This window comes from Mustela erminea, chromosome 16 (assembly GCF_009829155.1).
Source record: "Mustela erminea isolate mMusErm1 chromosome 16, mMusErm1.Pri, whole genome shotgun sequence".
NCBI lineage: Eukaryota > Metazoa > Chordata > Mammalia > Carnivora > Mustelidae > Mustela > Mustela erminea.
The window spans coordinates 23450247-23468959 of record NC_045629.1 but is presented as its reverse complement, the minus strand read 5'-3'; the positions used below and the strand labels follow the sequence as shown (position 1 = coordinate 23468959).

Below are 18713 nucleotides of genomic sequence, written 5' to 3'. Positions count from 1 at the left end.
GCAAGTAAGGAAAGCCAGGATTATAATAATTTTACTCAGGCAGGCAGCACAGTTGGGCCACTAAAGCAATGTGACTTCCGTCCACATCTCCTCCAACCCCACAAATAGGAGTGACATGATCCAACATTTATAATGTATATGGCATGTACAATCACAGGCATTTGGAAAGAATGGGTTGCTTCATAACACAGTGCAGAGGAGAGAAGGAAGCTTCACTCAGGGAAGAGTCTCAGGTAAAACGTCTCCTATTTGAACAAGGACCCTATGATATTGAACTTCCAATGATACTCCATGAACAGAGTCATTGTGACTGGCTCCTCAACGAAGATTTTGGAATCCTACATCCACTTGTCTCCAAACTACTATCAACAATGTGAACATCATTTATTTAAGCACAGTTCTGAGAACGCTTTAGTATCTGAGTCTCCCCAACTCTACCTCTTTATTAAGAAAACCAAAGATAAGTTAATGTGGGCATGAATGTCCCTTATAGGGTCTAGAGCCCACAAAATGACTGCTTTGTAAGTTTAATATTTTAGAAATAGCCACCTACATCCTATTAAAGGAAGGAGACAACACAGAAATAAGATTCTCTGGTACTGCTGCACTTATTTCTCCTCCAGGATCTCGTAAGGAGCTGCTTACAAGTCTAGCTCCTAATTAAACCATAAGCCTTTCAAAGGCAGCCCTTCTGTCTTCATTCATAATTATTTGTCTTTCCATTTTAGTCATCTTTATATGCCCAAAACGCAACATCACTCACACATTATTAAAATAATGTCCTTTATGTCATATTCTTTCTCTCTATGGAGGCAAAGGAGCTGCTCATAAGTTCCTTGCATGTGGCCGTGTTATTGGTTCTCGTTAAGTTGGAAACAGAAGTCCACTAGCTGTCTGCCTCTCCGAGCAGCAGCACATTCCCAGGCCTCATAGCAATTACACAGAAATCACTCAGTATCTGATTCCATCTCCTCACCACCAACAACTGTTCTACAACCTCCTTCCTAGTACCTTAAGGAAGCTCAGATGTGATAACGTGGTCCTTCCCAAGCCAACACCACTGGCCTATTTCCTCCCCAGCCTTTCCTGCCCCCTGCCACCACCCCCAGGGCCAAGTTCATTGATGCTGTGTTTCCTTTGCAATGCACTGTTTTCTCTACCCATGATGACCTTCCTCATCTTCATCTAGTAAACTCATCAGACTCAACATCATGTTAAATAATTCTCCTCCATACATATAATTCATGCTCCCTTCTATGAGTTCCCATAAGGTTTGGTAATGTTATTATTTGTTTACAAGTTTTGTCTCTGAAGAAGCACCTCTGAGGGTATTCATCTCTTTTTTTAATAAGGGTATTAATTCCTGGAAAGGTCAGAGGCTTAATAAGCTATTGTACCAAGTCTGTGGGTCCCCAGAAATGCAAACCACCAACTTTAGGTAAAGCTGATACCTTTATCTTCCCTAGCTATATCTTCAATGGAGACAGAGGGACATACGTATTTATTTATTCAGCCGGTAGTTATCAAACCCCTAATGCGTGCTACCCACGGCCCCAGGTGCTGGGGATAGAGCCGAAAGCCAGGGGCCCATGGCCTGAGAGAGAAAATAACAAAGAGCCTTTACAGGAGAGTCCCCTCAGCAAAACACTAGCGGGAGTTAGTTAGACCTTAGCCCCATTATTTTACCAGAGAATTTGCAGAAAAGTGACGCACAAATAAGCTTTGGGTTGAAAAAAAGAACCCAAACCAATTTTAACCAGGAAAATACTGCACTCTCCTTCTCTAGCTTTGCCTCACTTGGCTAAATGACAGGTGTCATTTACAGTTAAAAGACGAACTGTTGAAGAACTGTTCACTATTTCATGAGATTTTTTTTTCCTACTATTTTCTTTGGGAGACTTTGACTTTGAAGCCTCCTGCTGCGAGACCTTTATGCTGTGCAGGAGAGGATCAGGCCAATTGACTTCTGAAGCCAGGATGCAAGCGCCCAGCATTGTATGGAGTTTCTGAGCCTTGATTCCCTTGATGACCTGAAAATCAGCCTTGTGTGAAAGAAGTCACATGCAAAACACAGCAATGCTTTGCAAAGCACTGGACAGGACTTGAGTGTGATGTGCTCCCTAGCTTGGAAATGGCTGAAGAGGTTTGAAGTACACGGCAGAGCACAGCCCATGGATGCCAAACACCGTCCCCTCACAGCCGACAGAACTGGTGCCAAAGGAAAACCCTCACCCCACACGACCCTCCACTTTGGACAGCCTAACACAGTCCTAAATGAGGAATTCATCTCCTGCCACCCAGGCAGGAGCTTCACTGGACCAAATGCAAAGATGTTTCCATGGGAAAAAGCATCTGAGCCATGTGGCAGTCCAATCAGACTGCTCTCCTCTAGTTCCTGCTTCTGTGCCTGCGTGTCTCCTGGCCTAGGTGCTCGGGACGTGAAGCTGCTCGTTGTCCACATTTATCCCTCAAAGCGTGAGCTTCAGCCTTCTCACTTACCTGTGCTTTCCAGGGCGATGACACTCCATCCAGCTGCTCATGTAAAGGCGAGTACGTTGTTTTGTTTTGTTTTGTTTTGTTTTGTTTTGTTTTACTGCAGTTACAGTCATCAAGAAAAAAGAATAAAAAGGGAAACTATGTAAAACTATATTGCCTATTCAGTGAAAATGCTTTGTCTTTTATTTTAGTTCTTTTCACCTACATTCACTCAAAAGACACAACAAACAGAATCAGAGAACTAATTTTGTACACTTTCAGTACAGGGATGGAACATACTGAAAACAAAAATAAATAAATACAATGTGAACTATTTTTTAAAAAGCCAAAATATGGGGCGCCTGGGTGGCTCAGTCGTTAAGTGTCTACCTTCAACTCAACTCATGATCCCAGGGTGCTGGGATCAAGCTCCCTGTTCGGGGGGAGGTGTGCTTCTCTCTCTCCCACTCCCCCTGCTTGTGTTCCCTCTCTTGTGTTCCCAGTGTGTGTGTCTCTGTGTGTCTCTCTCTGCCAAATAAATATATAAAATCCTTAACCAAAAAAAAAAAAAGAAAGAAAGAAAGAAGTTTTAAAAAGCCAAAAACTTACCAGAATGTTATCCCTTACCCTAGACATTGAATTAAATTAAAATCATTTCAAACAAACTCTCACCAAGACCAATCAACCTGTTCCTCATGACCTGTAAACAATGGTCAGCCACAACCTCCCTGGCATGAACGTGGCAGTATAAGCACTGAGAGAGAGCCTATCAGGACCAAATTTACTAAAAAGATAGGGAATTCCTTATGTGGTAGCCCATAGAGCTGAAATTAAAAAAAAAAAAGTAGCAGAATTCTTAGGACCTCATGATATCCAGTATTGAATTAAAGTATCTGATCTGGTGTCGTCATATCCATGTTTCCTTAAGCATTTGAAGTGTTCTGCTACATATTTTTACCTTTAACAGTTGAACATGGAAACCCAAACTAACCCAGCTTTTTAAAAACTGATCTCAGGTAGCTCTGAACACCAGTTCAAAAACTGCTCAGAGTTCGCTTCTATTTGGAACATTGGGAACCACAGAACAACATATGTGGTTATTACTTTGAGTTTATCTAGAATGCCCTTCTTCTCTTGTAACATGAACAATAACCATAACACCACACATTTGCTTGCCACTTTACAATTCATAAAGTAGTTTTACATACATCCTATCTTCCACGAGGCTGTAAGTTCCAGCAAAGCAGGACCCAGTTGTCTTATTCAGGGCTTTATCCCTCCTGCCTGGGGCAGTTAAACACTAACTATTTTTATATGAGTAATTTCATTCAAGTAGGCATACCAGCTATAAATATCCTTATTCTAGAGATGAGAGGAATTAAATGATACGTACACAGAAGTAAAATAGTGGTCGAGCTGGTATTGGGACCAGGCCTTTTGGTCCCATTTCCTTTGCCCTTGACAACACTACGTCGTCAAGCATATTTTTTCAGTAATTGTTAATCTACACACTGTTAGGTTTTTTTTTTTTTTTTTAACGGTGTCACTGGATCCAAGTGAAAACTGTATGGGGTGAATAGCTTTCCCATTTTGTTAATGTGAAAAGTGAAACTCAGTAGGGTCCCAGTCACTACCAGTCTCATTCCTCTTGCCGGGCCTCCAAGAGGCAGCCTTCTCGTTTCTGCATTTAAGGTACTGCCTCTCGCTTCCAAGGGCTCATCTTCCTGTGACAGGCTCAGATCTGTGCACCGCTGACCATATGATAAACCCAATCTTGACAAACACAAAAATGGGACACAAAGGAGGCAGAGAGTTCTGTCAGTCCAACAAGAAACTAAGGAGGGGACTTTGCATAGGGACACAAAGTACAATACTGATTCTGATTCCAACTTACGTTTTAATCATGACTAAAACACCTACTTTTGATTTCTGAGCCTATACAAAGGGGGGAAAAATAAACAGGAGGGTGAACTTTATTTAATCCAGTTTTTTAAATTTAGACTCTATCCTTTCCAGCTTAAATTTAAATAACCTAAAAGCTATTTAATTTCTGATCAGATGTTACTTAGATTTTTGTTATGATCATTTTATCATATTTACAAATGCCAAATCATTATTTGGTATGCCTGAAACTAATGTAATGTCATATGTCAATTAAACCTCAATTAAAAAAAATTATTTTCTGACTTTTAGTCAGACCTGTGTCCTTGTAACACAGACCACTTCATCTAACCCTCACTAACAGAACTCTTATCTTGTTCAGAGGCAATGTGCCCATTTACCATATGCCTTTAAAAAAAAAAATCACCTTAGACTTGTCCCTACCCAGATCAGTTAGATTAAAAACTGCCCTTTTTTTTTTCCTCAACAGAATGAGACAGCTGGGTTTATTTCATTTAATAACGATAATGATGTTATCTCTATAACTTTCTTATAGTGAATTAAGGCACTTCCATTTTCCCTATCTAGAGTCAATTAACAACTGTCTGTAGAGAATTTCTAATTTAATGTGAAATAGCCTGAAATTTCCCCACAACTTCTGAGGTTAATAAACTGTGCACCAAATTCAGGAGCACTAAAAATAAAGTTAACATCACCTTTTTTTCTTGGAAGGAAGTTAGTGAAAAAAGAGAGAGCAATTGGTTTAATAGATGATTATTTTTAATTGGAGAAAAGATGCCATGTTCGAGGGAAACTGAAATGCTTCTTAGCAGCTACCAATATAAGCTACTGCAGTGACATGTATATTTTGTAAAATATATAATAGGAAATGAATGCAATGGTTATTTTTAAAAAGGTGTTCTGTGGGGGGTTAGAATGTTACTTCCTGAAAAAGAAGGAGCACTGGAGTTTGAAACTGACCACTTTGTCACTAAATTACTTTGACAGTTTCAATGGACCGAATTTGTAAATGACATGAAACAGCTACTACAAGAACAAAATTGTCTGATTCCTGTTACTTTGTGGTTGTTCTGTCTTTCAGTGACAAAGGCATTTTCTAGAAGTCACTGAGAATCATGTATGAACACATTAAGTTGTTTTCCACCATGAAAAACAGATCAAAAGGACTCCCTGAAGCCATGTCTGTCCTTTATTTCTGCTAGTATAATTACTAATCTACTTGGTGGAATACTGGTATTTTACTTCTTTCTAGGCTCATGATTATATTACTATTTTTAACCTCCTGTCTAAAATGCCAGCAGTAGGCTAGAAGAACTCAGTGACTTTGGTCATAATAAAAATTTTAAATTAAGAGTGACATACAGATCTCATGGCATTGCAGAAACAAGAAAAGGACTAGGAGCAGGCTCATTTCTGTATGAGCTATAGCAAGTTGCAAACAACGAGGCTGTGGTATCTTTGAATAAAGAAATAAAAGAAAAAGTGGTCTTTGGAGGAAATCCTTAAAATTTAGAAAAAAAAATAAGTTTCTCACTCTGACACTATTGAATGTAATCTGTTTTATCACAGTGATATTGTTGTAACAATATTAGTCATTGTCATGTGTGCGTACTAACCATCAGGCAGTCCCAATACAGAAAAAGAGAGCAAATGGGGGGAAAGATGCACCAACAGCTACACCCATGGTATTACACACGGGAGTGGTCCTCGACCTTTTCAAATACCACGCAATTTGATGCTTGTCCCACAAGAAAGCTGTCCCATTGCTCAAAACACACCTGCATGTGAATCCCTCAGGCGCTTGTTAAACACACAAATTCCTCTCCACCCTGAGGGAATCACAATCTCTGTAGATGGGAGTCCAGAAATCTACACTTTAACACACTCTTCATACAACTTTCACAGGAAAATCTGAGGGCAAGTGGACTCAAAATGAACCCAAAGTTTTTCATACTATCTCTAGTCCATAAAGGAGAACAAGATGCTTGCTTCTGACTCCGACCAGGAACTAAATGTTGATGTACATCTTAAGCTTGATAGGAAGTATTCATTTTCCATTTCAGATAGAAAGCATGATAAGGTGGGGGCAGGGTGACAAACCATCAGGACCATTGGAGGACTTAAAAGCAGAGTCCCTGTGCTCCTCGAGATGGTTAAAGTCAAGACTGCTAACCACTCGGAGGTAATCACTTGGAGGGGAAGCACCTCTCCGTGCAAAGAGCACAGAGAAATGCCCGCAGGTCTGTAGGAGCCCCTCAGTAGAGGCATGCTTCATGTAGAAATGGATAATTAGAGAGTGCATGTTCAATTAAATTTGGAGATCTATGAGGTACTAAGAAATATACAGAGTGCTAAAAGGCTGTGTACAGAAACATTTGTTATTGCTAAGTATGAAAAAAAGAACTCTTTTGAAGTCTGAAGTCTAGAGTGCATCTTTTTTTTTTCTTAAGATTTTATTTATTTATTTGACAGAGAAAGATCACAAGTAGGCAAAGAGGCAGGCAGAGAGAGAGTGGGAAGCAGGCTCCCTGCAGAGCAGAAAGCCTGATGCGGGGCTCGATCCCAGGACCCTGAGATCATGACCTGAGGAGCCAAAGGCAGAGGCTTAACCCACCGAGACACCCAGGCGCCCCTAAAGTGCATCTTTAATGCTACTTTAACGGAAGTAGCATCTTGGATTTGGTGACTATTGTTTAATCTAACTTTTTTTTTTAAATAAAAATAACTTAGTTACAAATAACATAGGCTCTTAACATGGATTTAATGGTGGTGGAAGAAATGGGATTACTGCTTACCAAATGAATAAAGATATATTTCAGAAATGCCATTTTGAGCAATAACCCCAACCAACCCCCCATCCTGCAATGCACACATTCAAAGGTACCAGTTCTGGAAAGCTGTGACATTATATTGTGTTTGTTTCTAATGGGGGAGACAACGCTATTTTGTTTTCTCACTTAAATCATTGGATATAGAATCAGTGCACAATATTGAGAGATAAAAACTCTCAGGCAATTAAAATTTGCTCAGATGATCAAAAAACAGCTATCAAACTTTCAGGACCTAATAATTTTTTCTTGAACTTGCAATAAAGAATACCTGAGTAACAGATAGACCATATACCTCATATCTTAATTTCACATCTGAAAGGAAGGAATCCAGCCTATTGCTACAACTTATACGAATATTCTTTAATGTCTTCCCAGGAGAATACATAAAGACATGTTTTAACTATAACGTGATTTTTATAACACTCCCAGTAGTTTTAGGATGAGCTATAGAATATACAAAAGCAAGAAAAATAATACATTCAGTGATTTTTTAAAAATGACTACTATGTTTCTAGATGGCGTTTTCTACATACTTGACATACTTCAGTGAACAGCAAAAAAGAGTCAAAAATTGTGCCTCCATGCTACTCAAAAAAAAGAATAAAAATAATTTAAAAAGTGAATTATGCAATATATAAGACTGTGATTAGTGCTGTGGAAAAAAATAGAGCAGAGCAATAGGGTTTGGGAGTGAGAGGGTGGGGAGACAGGTCACAGTGTAAATAGGATTTTCAGGATAGTCCCAAATAAGAAGGTAAAAGTTTGAGCACAGACTTGAAGGAGGTGAGGTCCTTAAAAAAACAGACATTTATGGAAAAGAATGCTTCACACAGCAAGAAAGTCTAATTGGTACAAGGAACACAGAGAGGTCAATGCAGAAGTGGCAGGAGCTAAGGAGGAATGGAAGGATATTAGAAGAGTCACAGGGAGGGAATGCCAGACCATGTAGATCCTTGCAGTCCATTTCAAAGACTTGGTTTATCCTATGAGAAAGATGGGAAGCCACTGAGGAGGTTTTGTTTTTGTTTTTGTTTTTGAGACAGAGAGGGAGAACACACATGTGTCTGCTCACACACACGCACGCACGCACGCGCACGCGCACGCGCGTGAATGAGCAGGGGCAGAGCAGAGGGAGAGAGAGAATCCCAAGAAGACACCCCAGTCAGCAGGGAACTTCAAACAAGGTTTAATCTCACAACCCTGAGATCATGACCTGAGCTGAAATCAAGAGTCAGTCACTCAACTGACTAAGCCACCTAGGCGCCCTGTCACTGAAGATGTTTGAACAGAAATGATAGAACTACACACATAGACTTTAGGGACATGAGCCTAGACTTTAGGGACATGAGCTTTAAGAGTCAAATAGAGTTGAGTTTGTATTTTTGCTCTAATGCTTACCAGCTGCCTAATTCGTGTCCAATTTTCTCATCTACAGAAACGGTTAATCCTCGCTTCAGAGGGTGCTTGTAAATATTTACCGAGGTAATATTTAAACTGCCTATTTTAGAGATTGTGTTTTTCAAGATAATAGCAAAAAAGTTTTTTCTGTCCTTTCTTCTTGTAAAAATTACAGCCAGGTGACATAATAAGAGAAATCTCTTCCACAATATAAAGATCAAAAGTAGATGGAAGGGGGGGGTGAAGTAGATGGAGAAATCATAAATAACCAAGAGAAGACACAGTTCAGGCGTAAGAATCTATGAAGGGAGAGTGTTCTCATTTTCATGCTAGCCTTCCCCACACTATTGTACCCCTGCCCAGTCCACTCTTGGATATTAAGAAATAAATATTAATGCAAAACTCCTTGATCACTCTTACTACAACCTCCACTGTACTTAACAGTGGATTTCCCCTATGTTTATTTTTTTTTTTTTACTTTTTTTTGTTTTGGGTTTTTTTTTTTTGAAAGTCATTCTTTCATCTTTATTTTTATTTTTATTTTTTTAATAAACATATAATGTATTTTTATCCCCAGGGGTACAGGTCTGTGAATCACCAGGTTTATACATTTCACAGCCCTCATCATAGCACACACCCTCCCCAATGTCCATATCCCCACCACCCTCTCCCGTACCCCCTCCCCCCAGCAATCCTCATCTGTTTTTTGAGATTGAGTCTTTTGTGGTTTGTCTCCCTCCCGATCCCATCTTCTTTCATTTTTTCTTTTCCTACCCCCCAAATCCCCATATTGCATCTCCACTTCCTCATATCAGGGAGATCATATGATAGATGTCTTTCTCTGATTCACTTATTTCACTCAGCATAATACCCACTAGTTCCATCCATGTCGTTGCAAATGGCAAGATTTCATTTCTTTTGATGGCTACATAGTATTCCACTGTATATATATACTACATCTTTTTTTTGTCACTGATACATCTTTATTAAGATATAATTCATATACCATATAATTCACCTATTTAAAGTGTATAACTCAATGATTTTTTAGTATATTCATAGAGTAGTCAACCACTACCATAATCAATTTAAAACATTTTCATCACCTCAAAAATAAACCCTGTATCCATTAATTATTGCCCCCATATTTCCCACATACTCTAACCCTAAGCAACTACTAATCGTCTTTTATCTCTATAGATTTGCCTCTTCTGGACATTTCAAAAAAGCAGTCATACAATATATGGTCTCTTGTGACTGGCTTCTTTGAAAACATGTTTTCTTTTCTTTCTTTCTTTTTTTTTTAATTTTTTATTTTTTATAAACATATAATATATTTTTATCCCCAGGGTTACAGGTCTGTGAATCGCCAGGTTTACACACTTCACAGCACTCACCATAGCACATACCCTCCCCAGTATCCATAACCCCACCCCTCTCCTCCCAACCCCCCTCCCCCCAGCAACCCTTAGTTTGTTTTGTGAGATTAAGAGTCACTTATGATTTGTCTCCCTCCCAATCCCATCTTGTTTCATTTATTCTTCTCCTACCCCCTTCACCCCCTCATGTTGCATCTCCACTTCCTCATATCAGGGAGATCATATGATATTTGTCTTTCTTGACTTATTTTGCTAAGCATGATACCCTCTAGTTCCATCCACGTCATTGCAAATGGCAAGATTTCATTTCTTTTGATGGCTACATAGTATTCCATTGTATATATATACCACATCTTCTTGATCCATTCATCTGTTGATGAAATCTAGGTTCTTTCCATAGTTTGGCTATTGTGGACATTGCTGCTATAAATATTTGGGTGCACGTGCCCCTTCGGAGCACCATGTTTGTATCTTTAGGATATATATCCAGTAGTGCAATCACTAGGTAATAGGGTAGCTCTACTTTCAGTTTTTTGAGGAACCTCCACACTGTTTTCCAGAGTGGTTGCACCAGCTTGCATTCCCACCAACAGTGTAAGAGGGCTCCCCTCTCTCTGCATCCTCACCAGCATCTGTCATTTCTTGACTTTTTTATTTTAGCCATTCTGACTGGTGTGAGGTGGTATCTCATTGTGGTTTTGATTTGTATTTCCCTGAATCCGAGTGATGTGGAACATTTTTTCATGTGTATTTTGGCCATCTGGAGGTCTTCTTTGCAGAAATGTCTGTTCATGTCCTCTGCCCATTTCTTGATTGGATTATTTGTTCTTTGGGTGTTGAGTTTGCTAAGCTCTTTATAGATTTTGGATACCAGTCCTTTATCTGATATGTTGTTTGCAAATATCGTCTCCCATTCTGTCAGTTGTCTTTTGGTTTTGTTGACTGTTTCCTTTGCTGTGCAAAAGCTTTTGATCTTGATGAAATCCCAATAGTTCATTCTTGCCCTTGCTTCCCTTGCCTTTGGCGATGTTCCTAGGAAGAAGTTGCTGTGGCTGAGGTTGAAGAGGTTGCTGCCTGTGTTCTCCTCAAGGATTTTGATGGATTCCTTTCGCACATTGAGGTCCTTCATCCATTTTGAGTCTATTTTCATGTGGGGTGTAAGGAAATGGTCCAATTTCATTTTTTTGCATGTGGCTGTCCAATTTTCCCAGCACCATTTACTGAAGAGGCTGTCGTTTTTCCATTGGACATTCCTTCCTGCTTTGTCGAAGATTAGTTGACCATAGAGTTGAGGGTCTATTTCTGGGCTCTCCATTCTCTATTCTCTCTTCTCTGTTCCATTGATCTATGTGTCTGTTTTTGTGCCAGTACCATACTGTCTTGATGATGACAGCTTTGTAATAAAGCTTGAAGTCCAGAATTGTGATGCCACCAACTTTGGCTTTCTTTTTCAATATTCCTTTGGCTATTCGAGGTCTTTTCTGGTTCCATATAAATTTTAGGATTATTTGTTCTATTTCTTTGGGAAAAAAGGATGGTATTTTGATAGGGATTGCATTAAATGTGTAGATTGCTTTAGGTAGCATAGACATTTTCACAGTATTTGTTCTTCCAATCCAGGAGCATGGAACATTTTTCCATTTCTTTGTGTCTTCCTCAATTTCTTTCATGAGTACTTTATAGTTTCTGAGTATAGATTCTGTGCCTCTTTGGTTAGGTTTATTCCTAGGTATCTTATGCTTTTGGGTGCAATTGTAAATGGGATTGTCTCCTTAATTTCTCTTTCTTCTGTCTTGTTGGTATAAAGAAATGCAACTGATTTCTGTGCATTGACTTTATATCCTGACACTTTACTGAATTCCTGTACAAGTTCTAGCAGTTTTGGAGTGGAGTCTTTTGGGTTTTCCACATATAGTATCATATCAACTTCAAAGAGTGATAGTTTGACTTCTTTTTTGCTGATTTGGATGCCTTTAATTTCTTTTCGTTGTCTGATTGATGAGGCTAGGACTTCTAGTACTATGTTGAATAGCAGTGGTGATAACGGACATCCCTGCCATGTTCCTGACCTTAGGGGAAAAGATTTCAGTTTTACTCCATGGAGAATGATATTTGTGGTGGGTTTTTCATAGATGGCTTTGATAATATTGAGGTATGTGCCCTCTATCCGTACACTTTGAAGAGTTTTGATCAGGAAGGGATGCTGTACTTTGTCAAATGCTTTTTCAGCATCTATTGAGAGTATCATATGGTTCTTGTTCTTTCTTTTATTAGTGTATTGTATCACGTTGATTGATTTGCAGATGTTGAAACAACCTTGCAAATCTGGAATAAATCCCACTTGGTTGTGGTGAATAATCCTTTTAATGTACTGTTGGATCCTATTGGCCAGTATTTTAGTGAGAATTTTCACATCTGTATTCATCAAGGATATTGGTCTGTAATTCTCTTTTTTGATGGTATCCTTGTCTGGTTATTATAAAATGAGTTTGGAAGTTTTCCTTCCATTTCCATTTTTTGGAACAGTTTTAGAAGAATAGGAATTAATTCTTCTTTAAATGTTTGGTAGAATTCCCCTGGGAAGCCGTCTGGCCCTGGACTTTTGTTTGTTCAGAGATTTTTGATGACTGTTTCAATCTCCTTACTGGTTATGGGTCTGTTCAGGTTTTCTATTTCTTCCTGGTTCCATTGTGGTAGTTTATATGTCTCTAGAAATGTATCCATTTCTTCCAGATTGTCGAATTTGTTGGCGTAGAGTTGCTCATATTATGTTCTTATAATTGTTTGTATTTCTTAGGTGTTGGTTGTGATATCTCCTCTTTCATTCATGATTTTATTTATTTGGGTCCTTTCTCTTTTCTTTTTGATAAGTCTAGCCAGGGGTTTATCAATCTTATTAATTCTTTCAAAGAACCAGCTCCTAGTTTTGTTGATTTGTTCTATTGTTTTTTTTGGTTTTTATTTCATTGATTTCTGCTCTGATCTTTACAATTTCTCTTCTCCTGCTGGGCTTAGGCTTTCTTTCTTGTTCTTTCTCCAGCTCCTTTAGGTGTAGGGTTAGGTTGTGTACCTGAGACCTTTCTTGTTTCTTGAGAAAGGCTTGTACCACTATATATTTTCCTCTCAGGACTGCCTTTGTTGTGTCCCACAGATTTTGAACCATTGTGTTTTCATTATCATTTGTTTCCATGAATTTTTTCAATTCTTCTTTAATTTCCTGGTTGACCAATTCATTTTTTAGAAGGATGCTGTTTAGTCTCCATGTATTTGGGTTCTTTCCAAATTTCCTCTTGTGATTGAGTTCTAGCTTCAGCACATTGTGGTCTGACAATATGCAGGGAATGATCCCAATCTTTTGATACCAGTTGAGACCTGATTTATGACCGAGGATGTGGTCTATTCTGGAGAATGTTCCATATGCACTAGAGAAGAATGTGTATTCTGTTATTTTTGGATGGAATGTTCTGAATATATCTGTGATGTCCATCTGGTCCAGTGTGTCATTTAAGGACTTTATTTCCTTGTTGACCTTTTGCTTGGATGATCTGTCCATTTCAGTGAGGGGAGTATTAAAGTCCCCTACTATAATTGTATTATTGTCGATGTGTTTCTTTGATTTTGTTATTCATTGGCTTATATAGTTGGTTGCTCCCATGTTAGGGGCCTAGATATTTTAAATTGTTAGATCTTCTTGTTGGACAGATCCTTTGATGATGATATAGTGTCCTTCCTCATCTCTTATTATAGTCTTTGGCTTAAAATCTAATTGATCTGATATAAGGATTGCCACCTCAGCTTTCTTCTGATGTTCATTAGCATGATAAATTGTTTTCCACCCCCTCACTTTAAATCTGGAGGTGTCTTCGGGTCTAAAATGAGTTTCTTGTAGGCAGCATATTGGTGGGTTTTGTTTTTTTATCCATTCTGATACCCTGTGTCTTTTGATTGGGCATTTAGCCCATTAACATTCAGGGTAACTATCGAGAGATATGAATTTACTGCCATCGTATTGCCTGTAAGGTGACTATTACTGTATATTGTCTCTGTTTCTTTCTGATCTACTCTTTTTAGGGTCTCTCTTTGCTTAGAGGACCCCTTTCAATATTTCCTGTAGAGCTGATTTGGTGTTTGCAAATTCTTTCAGTTTTTGTTTGTCCTGGAAGCTTTTTATCTCTCCTTCTATTTTCAAGGATAGCCTAGCTGGATATAGTATTCTTGGCAGCATGTTTTTCTTGTTTAGTACTCTGAATATATCATGCCAGTTCTTTCTGGCCTGCCAGGTCTCTGTGGATAAGTCTGCTGCCAATCTAATGTTTTTACCCTTGTATGTTACAGACCTTCCTTGTTACAGCCCTTCTTTTCCTGGGCTGCTTTCAGGATTTTCTCTTCGTCGCTAAGGCTTGTAAATTTTACTATCAGGTGATGGGGTGTGGACCTATTTTTACTGATTTTGAGGGGTGTTCTTTGCATCTCCTGGATTTTGATGTTTGTGCCCTTTGCCATATTAGGGAAATTCTCTATAATAATTCTCTCCAATATACCTTCTGCTCCCCTCTCTCTTTCTTCTTCTTCTGGAATCCCAATTATACTAATGTTGTGTCACCTTATGGTGTCACTTATCTCTCAAATTCTCTCCTCATGGTCCAGTATTCATTTGTCTCTCTTTTGCTCAGCTTCTTTATTCTCTGTCATTTGGTCTTCTATGTCACTAATTCTTTCTTCTGCCTCATTTATCCTAGCAGTAAGAGCTTCCACCTCATTAATAGCTTTTTTCATTTCAACTTGGTTAGATTTCAGTTCTTTTATTTCTCCAGAAAGGGCTTTTATCTCTCTGGAGAGGGTTTCTCTAATATCTTCCATATCTTTTTTGAGCCCGGCTAGAACCTTGCGAATCATCATTCTGAACTCTAGATCTGTCATATTACCAATGTCCGTATTGATTATGTCCCCAGCCTTCAGTACTGCCTCTTGTTCTTTTTTTTGTGGTGAGTTTTCCCGCCTTGTCATTTTGTCCAGATAATATTTGCTTTCTCCTCCTCTGGAATTCCACTGTTCTCCTTGGTGAGTGAAGTTGGTCTTGGCTGGATTTCTTGTCAGTCTTCTGGGGGAGGGGCCTGTTGTAGTGATTCTCAAGTGTCTTTGCCCCAGGCGGAATTGCACCGCCCTTACCAGGGGCCGGGCTAAGTAATCTACTCGGGTTTGTTTCTGGGAGCTTTTGTTCCCTGAGCACTTTCTGTATAGTTCCGGAGGATGGGAGTGAAGATGGCGGCCTCCTAATCTCTGGCCCGGAGCAGCTGAGAGCTCGGGGTCCCATTACTCAGTGCACCCTCAGAGAAAAGCACCCAACCGCTCCCATCTCCCTGGCCTCTGGTCTCGCTTGGAGAAAAGCACTCAATCGATCACACTTGGAGAAAAGTGTTTGGTTGCTTCCATCTCCCTGGCCTCCAGCCGTGCGCTTGGAGAAAAGTGCTCAGTCACTCTGTCTCCCTGGCCTCTGGCTGTGCTCCGAGCTCACTCAGCCTGTGCCCGGTTCAAGGTAACTCTGAGCTGAGAGCTCACTCCTCAGCTTTCTCGCTGTAGCTGACTTCCCTGCTCTAATACCCGCAAGCTCTGCAACACTCAGACACACCCAGTCCTTCTGTGATCCCACAGTGTCTATCAGCAGATACATGGGCAAATAAAATGTGGTCCAAACTTACAATAAAATATTATGCAGCCACAAAAAAGGAGTGGAGTACTGATACTTGCTATAACTGAAATGAATCTCAAAAGTATGTTAAGTGAAAGAAGCCAGACACAAAATTTCCCATATTTTGATTCTACTTGTGTGAAATACCCAGAGTAGAGAAGTCCAAACAGACAGAATATAAACTAGTAGTTACCAACAACTTATAGCAGAGGGAAGTATGGAGTAACTGCTTACTGAACAAGTAGTTTTTTCTTTTGAGGTGACAAAAATATTTTGGAACTAGCTATAGATGGTGGTTGCACAATACCATGAAGGTACTAAATGCCCCTGAATTGTGCACTTTAAAATGGTTAATTTTATGTTTGTGAATTTCACCTAAATTTTTTTTAAAATGCTATATCACTAGAATTCCCAAACTAAAATGCAAAGAGAAAAACAAAATGAAAAAAAAAAGTACAGAACATCTAAGAACTGTGCAGTAATTTCAAAAGGAAAACATAAGTATACATATATACATATGTATATGTGTATATATATACACACACTATATACATATGCATATATGTATATATATGCATATATGCATATATATGCTTACATATATATATTACATATATATACATAATATATATGTATATATATAGAATACCAGAAGGAGAAAAGAGAGAGAACATAACAGAATATTCAAAATAATAATGGCTAAGAATTTTCCAAAATTAATGAGACACCAAACAACAGATACAAAAAACTCATGTAACATCAAACAAGTTACATGTTGAAAACCCTACCCTTACTATATCTCATTCAACTGAACACAATCAAGACAAAGATAAAATCTTGACAGAAAACAGAGTTTAGGAAACAACAACAAATACCTTATTTCTAGAGGAACAAGGATAAGAATTATAGCAGAAACCATGCAAGCAAAAAGAGAATAAGATGATATATTTAAAGTAGGGTTTTTTTTTTTTTTTAAGTCACCAGCCTAGGATTCTACACCCAGCAAATGTAGCCTCCAATAGTGAAGGAGAAATAGATTTTCTCAGATAAGCAAAACCTAAAGGACCTCATCAATAGCAGAACTGTCCTATAAGAAATGTTAAAAGAATTTTTCAAGGAGAAGAAAACAGGGATCTATTTCTCAAGGTCAGAAACTTGTATCAGTGAAAAGAAAGGAAGGGCACTGTGGAAGATAAATGAAGTTAAAATAAAATCTAATTACCTTATTTCTAATTTTTCTAGAATATAACTGTGTAAAGTAATAATGGCAACAATGTGTTGGGTGATTATACCATATGGATAAGTCAAATGAATGACAGCGTTGTCAGAGAGATGGGAAGGAAAAATTGAGACTACTCTTTTATAAGGTACTATATGTGAAGTATTATAGGGTTACTTGGACTTAGATCAATTAAAAAATAATAATTAAAATTGGAAACAATTATTTGCCTAAGGTGGCTGAAATATAATTCAATACAAGAAGTGAAAGATAGAAGCGAACTATATAATCCAGAAAAGAGAAGGTTCATGTGTACATATGTGTGTGATTAGGGGTGGAGGAGCAGGGAAGGGTACCATGGTAGAGAACAGAAAAATATGTGAAGATATCTTGTCAAAGAAGAACCAGGAATAGGAGTGCCTGGGTGGCTCAGTAGTTAATCATCTGACTCCTGGTTTTAACTCAGGTCATGATCTCAGGGTCCCGTGTCAGGCTTAAGCCCCATATGGCGTTCCTCGCTCAGTGAAGAGTTTGCCTGAGAATCCCTCCCCCTCTATCCTTCCCTCCTGCTTGTGCTCATGCACTTTCTCTCTCTTGGATAAATAACTAAAAATCTTAAAAAGAAATAAAAAGAAGAATCAGGCATACTCTTCATTGTTCCTGAGTACAGTAGTATCACAAATAATTAGGAGCTACAGAAAAGTAAATTCAGGTTAACAAAAAGATACACTTCCTGGGCATTAGAGCTGTCCAAAAAGGGTGCACTTCTTGGAAGGTAGTAATCCCTTCAAGAGTAGAATTTTTCAAGCACAGGCTGAAAGATGACTGGAAATGATACTGTAGACTGAATCCTTCATTGGACAAAAAAAGGGAGAGAGATAGGGGGAAAAATGGCCTTGAAAATTACTTGAAACTTTACAATTCTATGACCCTACCTTTTGAGAAAAAAAAAAGCCATCCTGGATAAGTCTTAAAAAACTTGGAGTTTTTCATCATTATCACAGTAAAGATGGCAGGGAAGCATCTGAATTTTAAGTACATTTTAACATGCTTAGGGTCTGGATTTCTTGGCTGCAGGCATCTAAATATGACTCCGGCTAATGTGGGACATTTTGGGAAGAACATCAGAGAAATTGTAGGCTTGAATTAAGGCTAGAGAACCCACCTTGGCAACAGGATTCCTCAAGGGAGCTCCAGAGAGCTAGGAAATAGGAACTGCTTCAGAACAAAAAGAGTAAAGTCAATTTTCCCCTGCTGTGATGAACATACTCCAACTATTATTTATTTTCAGCCTTCTTAAGATCCAAAACCTCCAAAAAAAAGTGTTTGATTGCCTGTGTTTAGTTCCTGGACACACACTAGCTGTGAGGGGGTGGAGAAGGACAGCCTGGACTCTAGGGTTTCTGACCTTTATTAGAGGGCAAAGACTAGCTCTCTCTTAGAGTCATTCAGGAAAACAAAAGTCACACTAGTTATTTTCAAGATTTTATTTATATATTTGACAGGGTGAGGGAGAAGCAGGCCCCCCACAGAGCAAGGAGCTTAATGTGGGACTCAACCCCAGGACCCTGGGATCATGACCTGAGCCGAAGGCAGACACTCAACTGACTGAGCCACACAAGCACCCCACACGTTGTTTCAACAGAGAGATTTTCATATAGGATATTGAAGGACTGAAAAGTCAAACAAAAATGCTGAAGAGAAACAGAGGTAATAAGTGAAGGAAACATTTTCCTTCCCAGAGCTGCCAGAGCAAAGAGAAGAGGTTGGGTTATGCAAATCCAAAAGCTTAGAGAAACTGCACTGCTGAAGTCCAACTT

The 18713-nt window shown here is 38.9% G+C and overlaps 1 pseudogene; it reads left to right on the top strand.

The window, feature by feature from the left end:
• Window positions 1-2111: 2111 nt before the first annotated feature.
• LOC116575525 overlaps window positions 2112-18713 on the top strand; it is a 105397-nt pseudogene continuing 88795 nt past the window's right edge.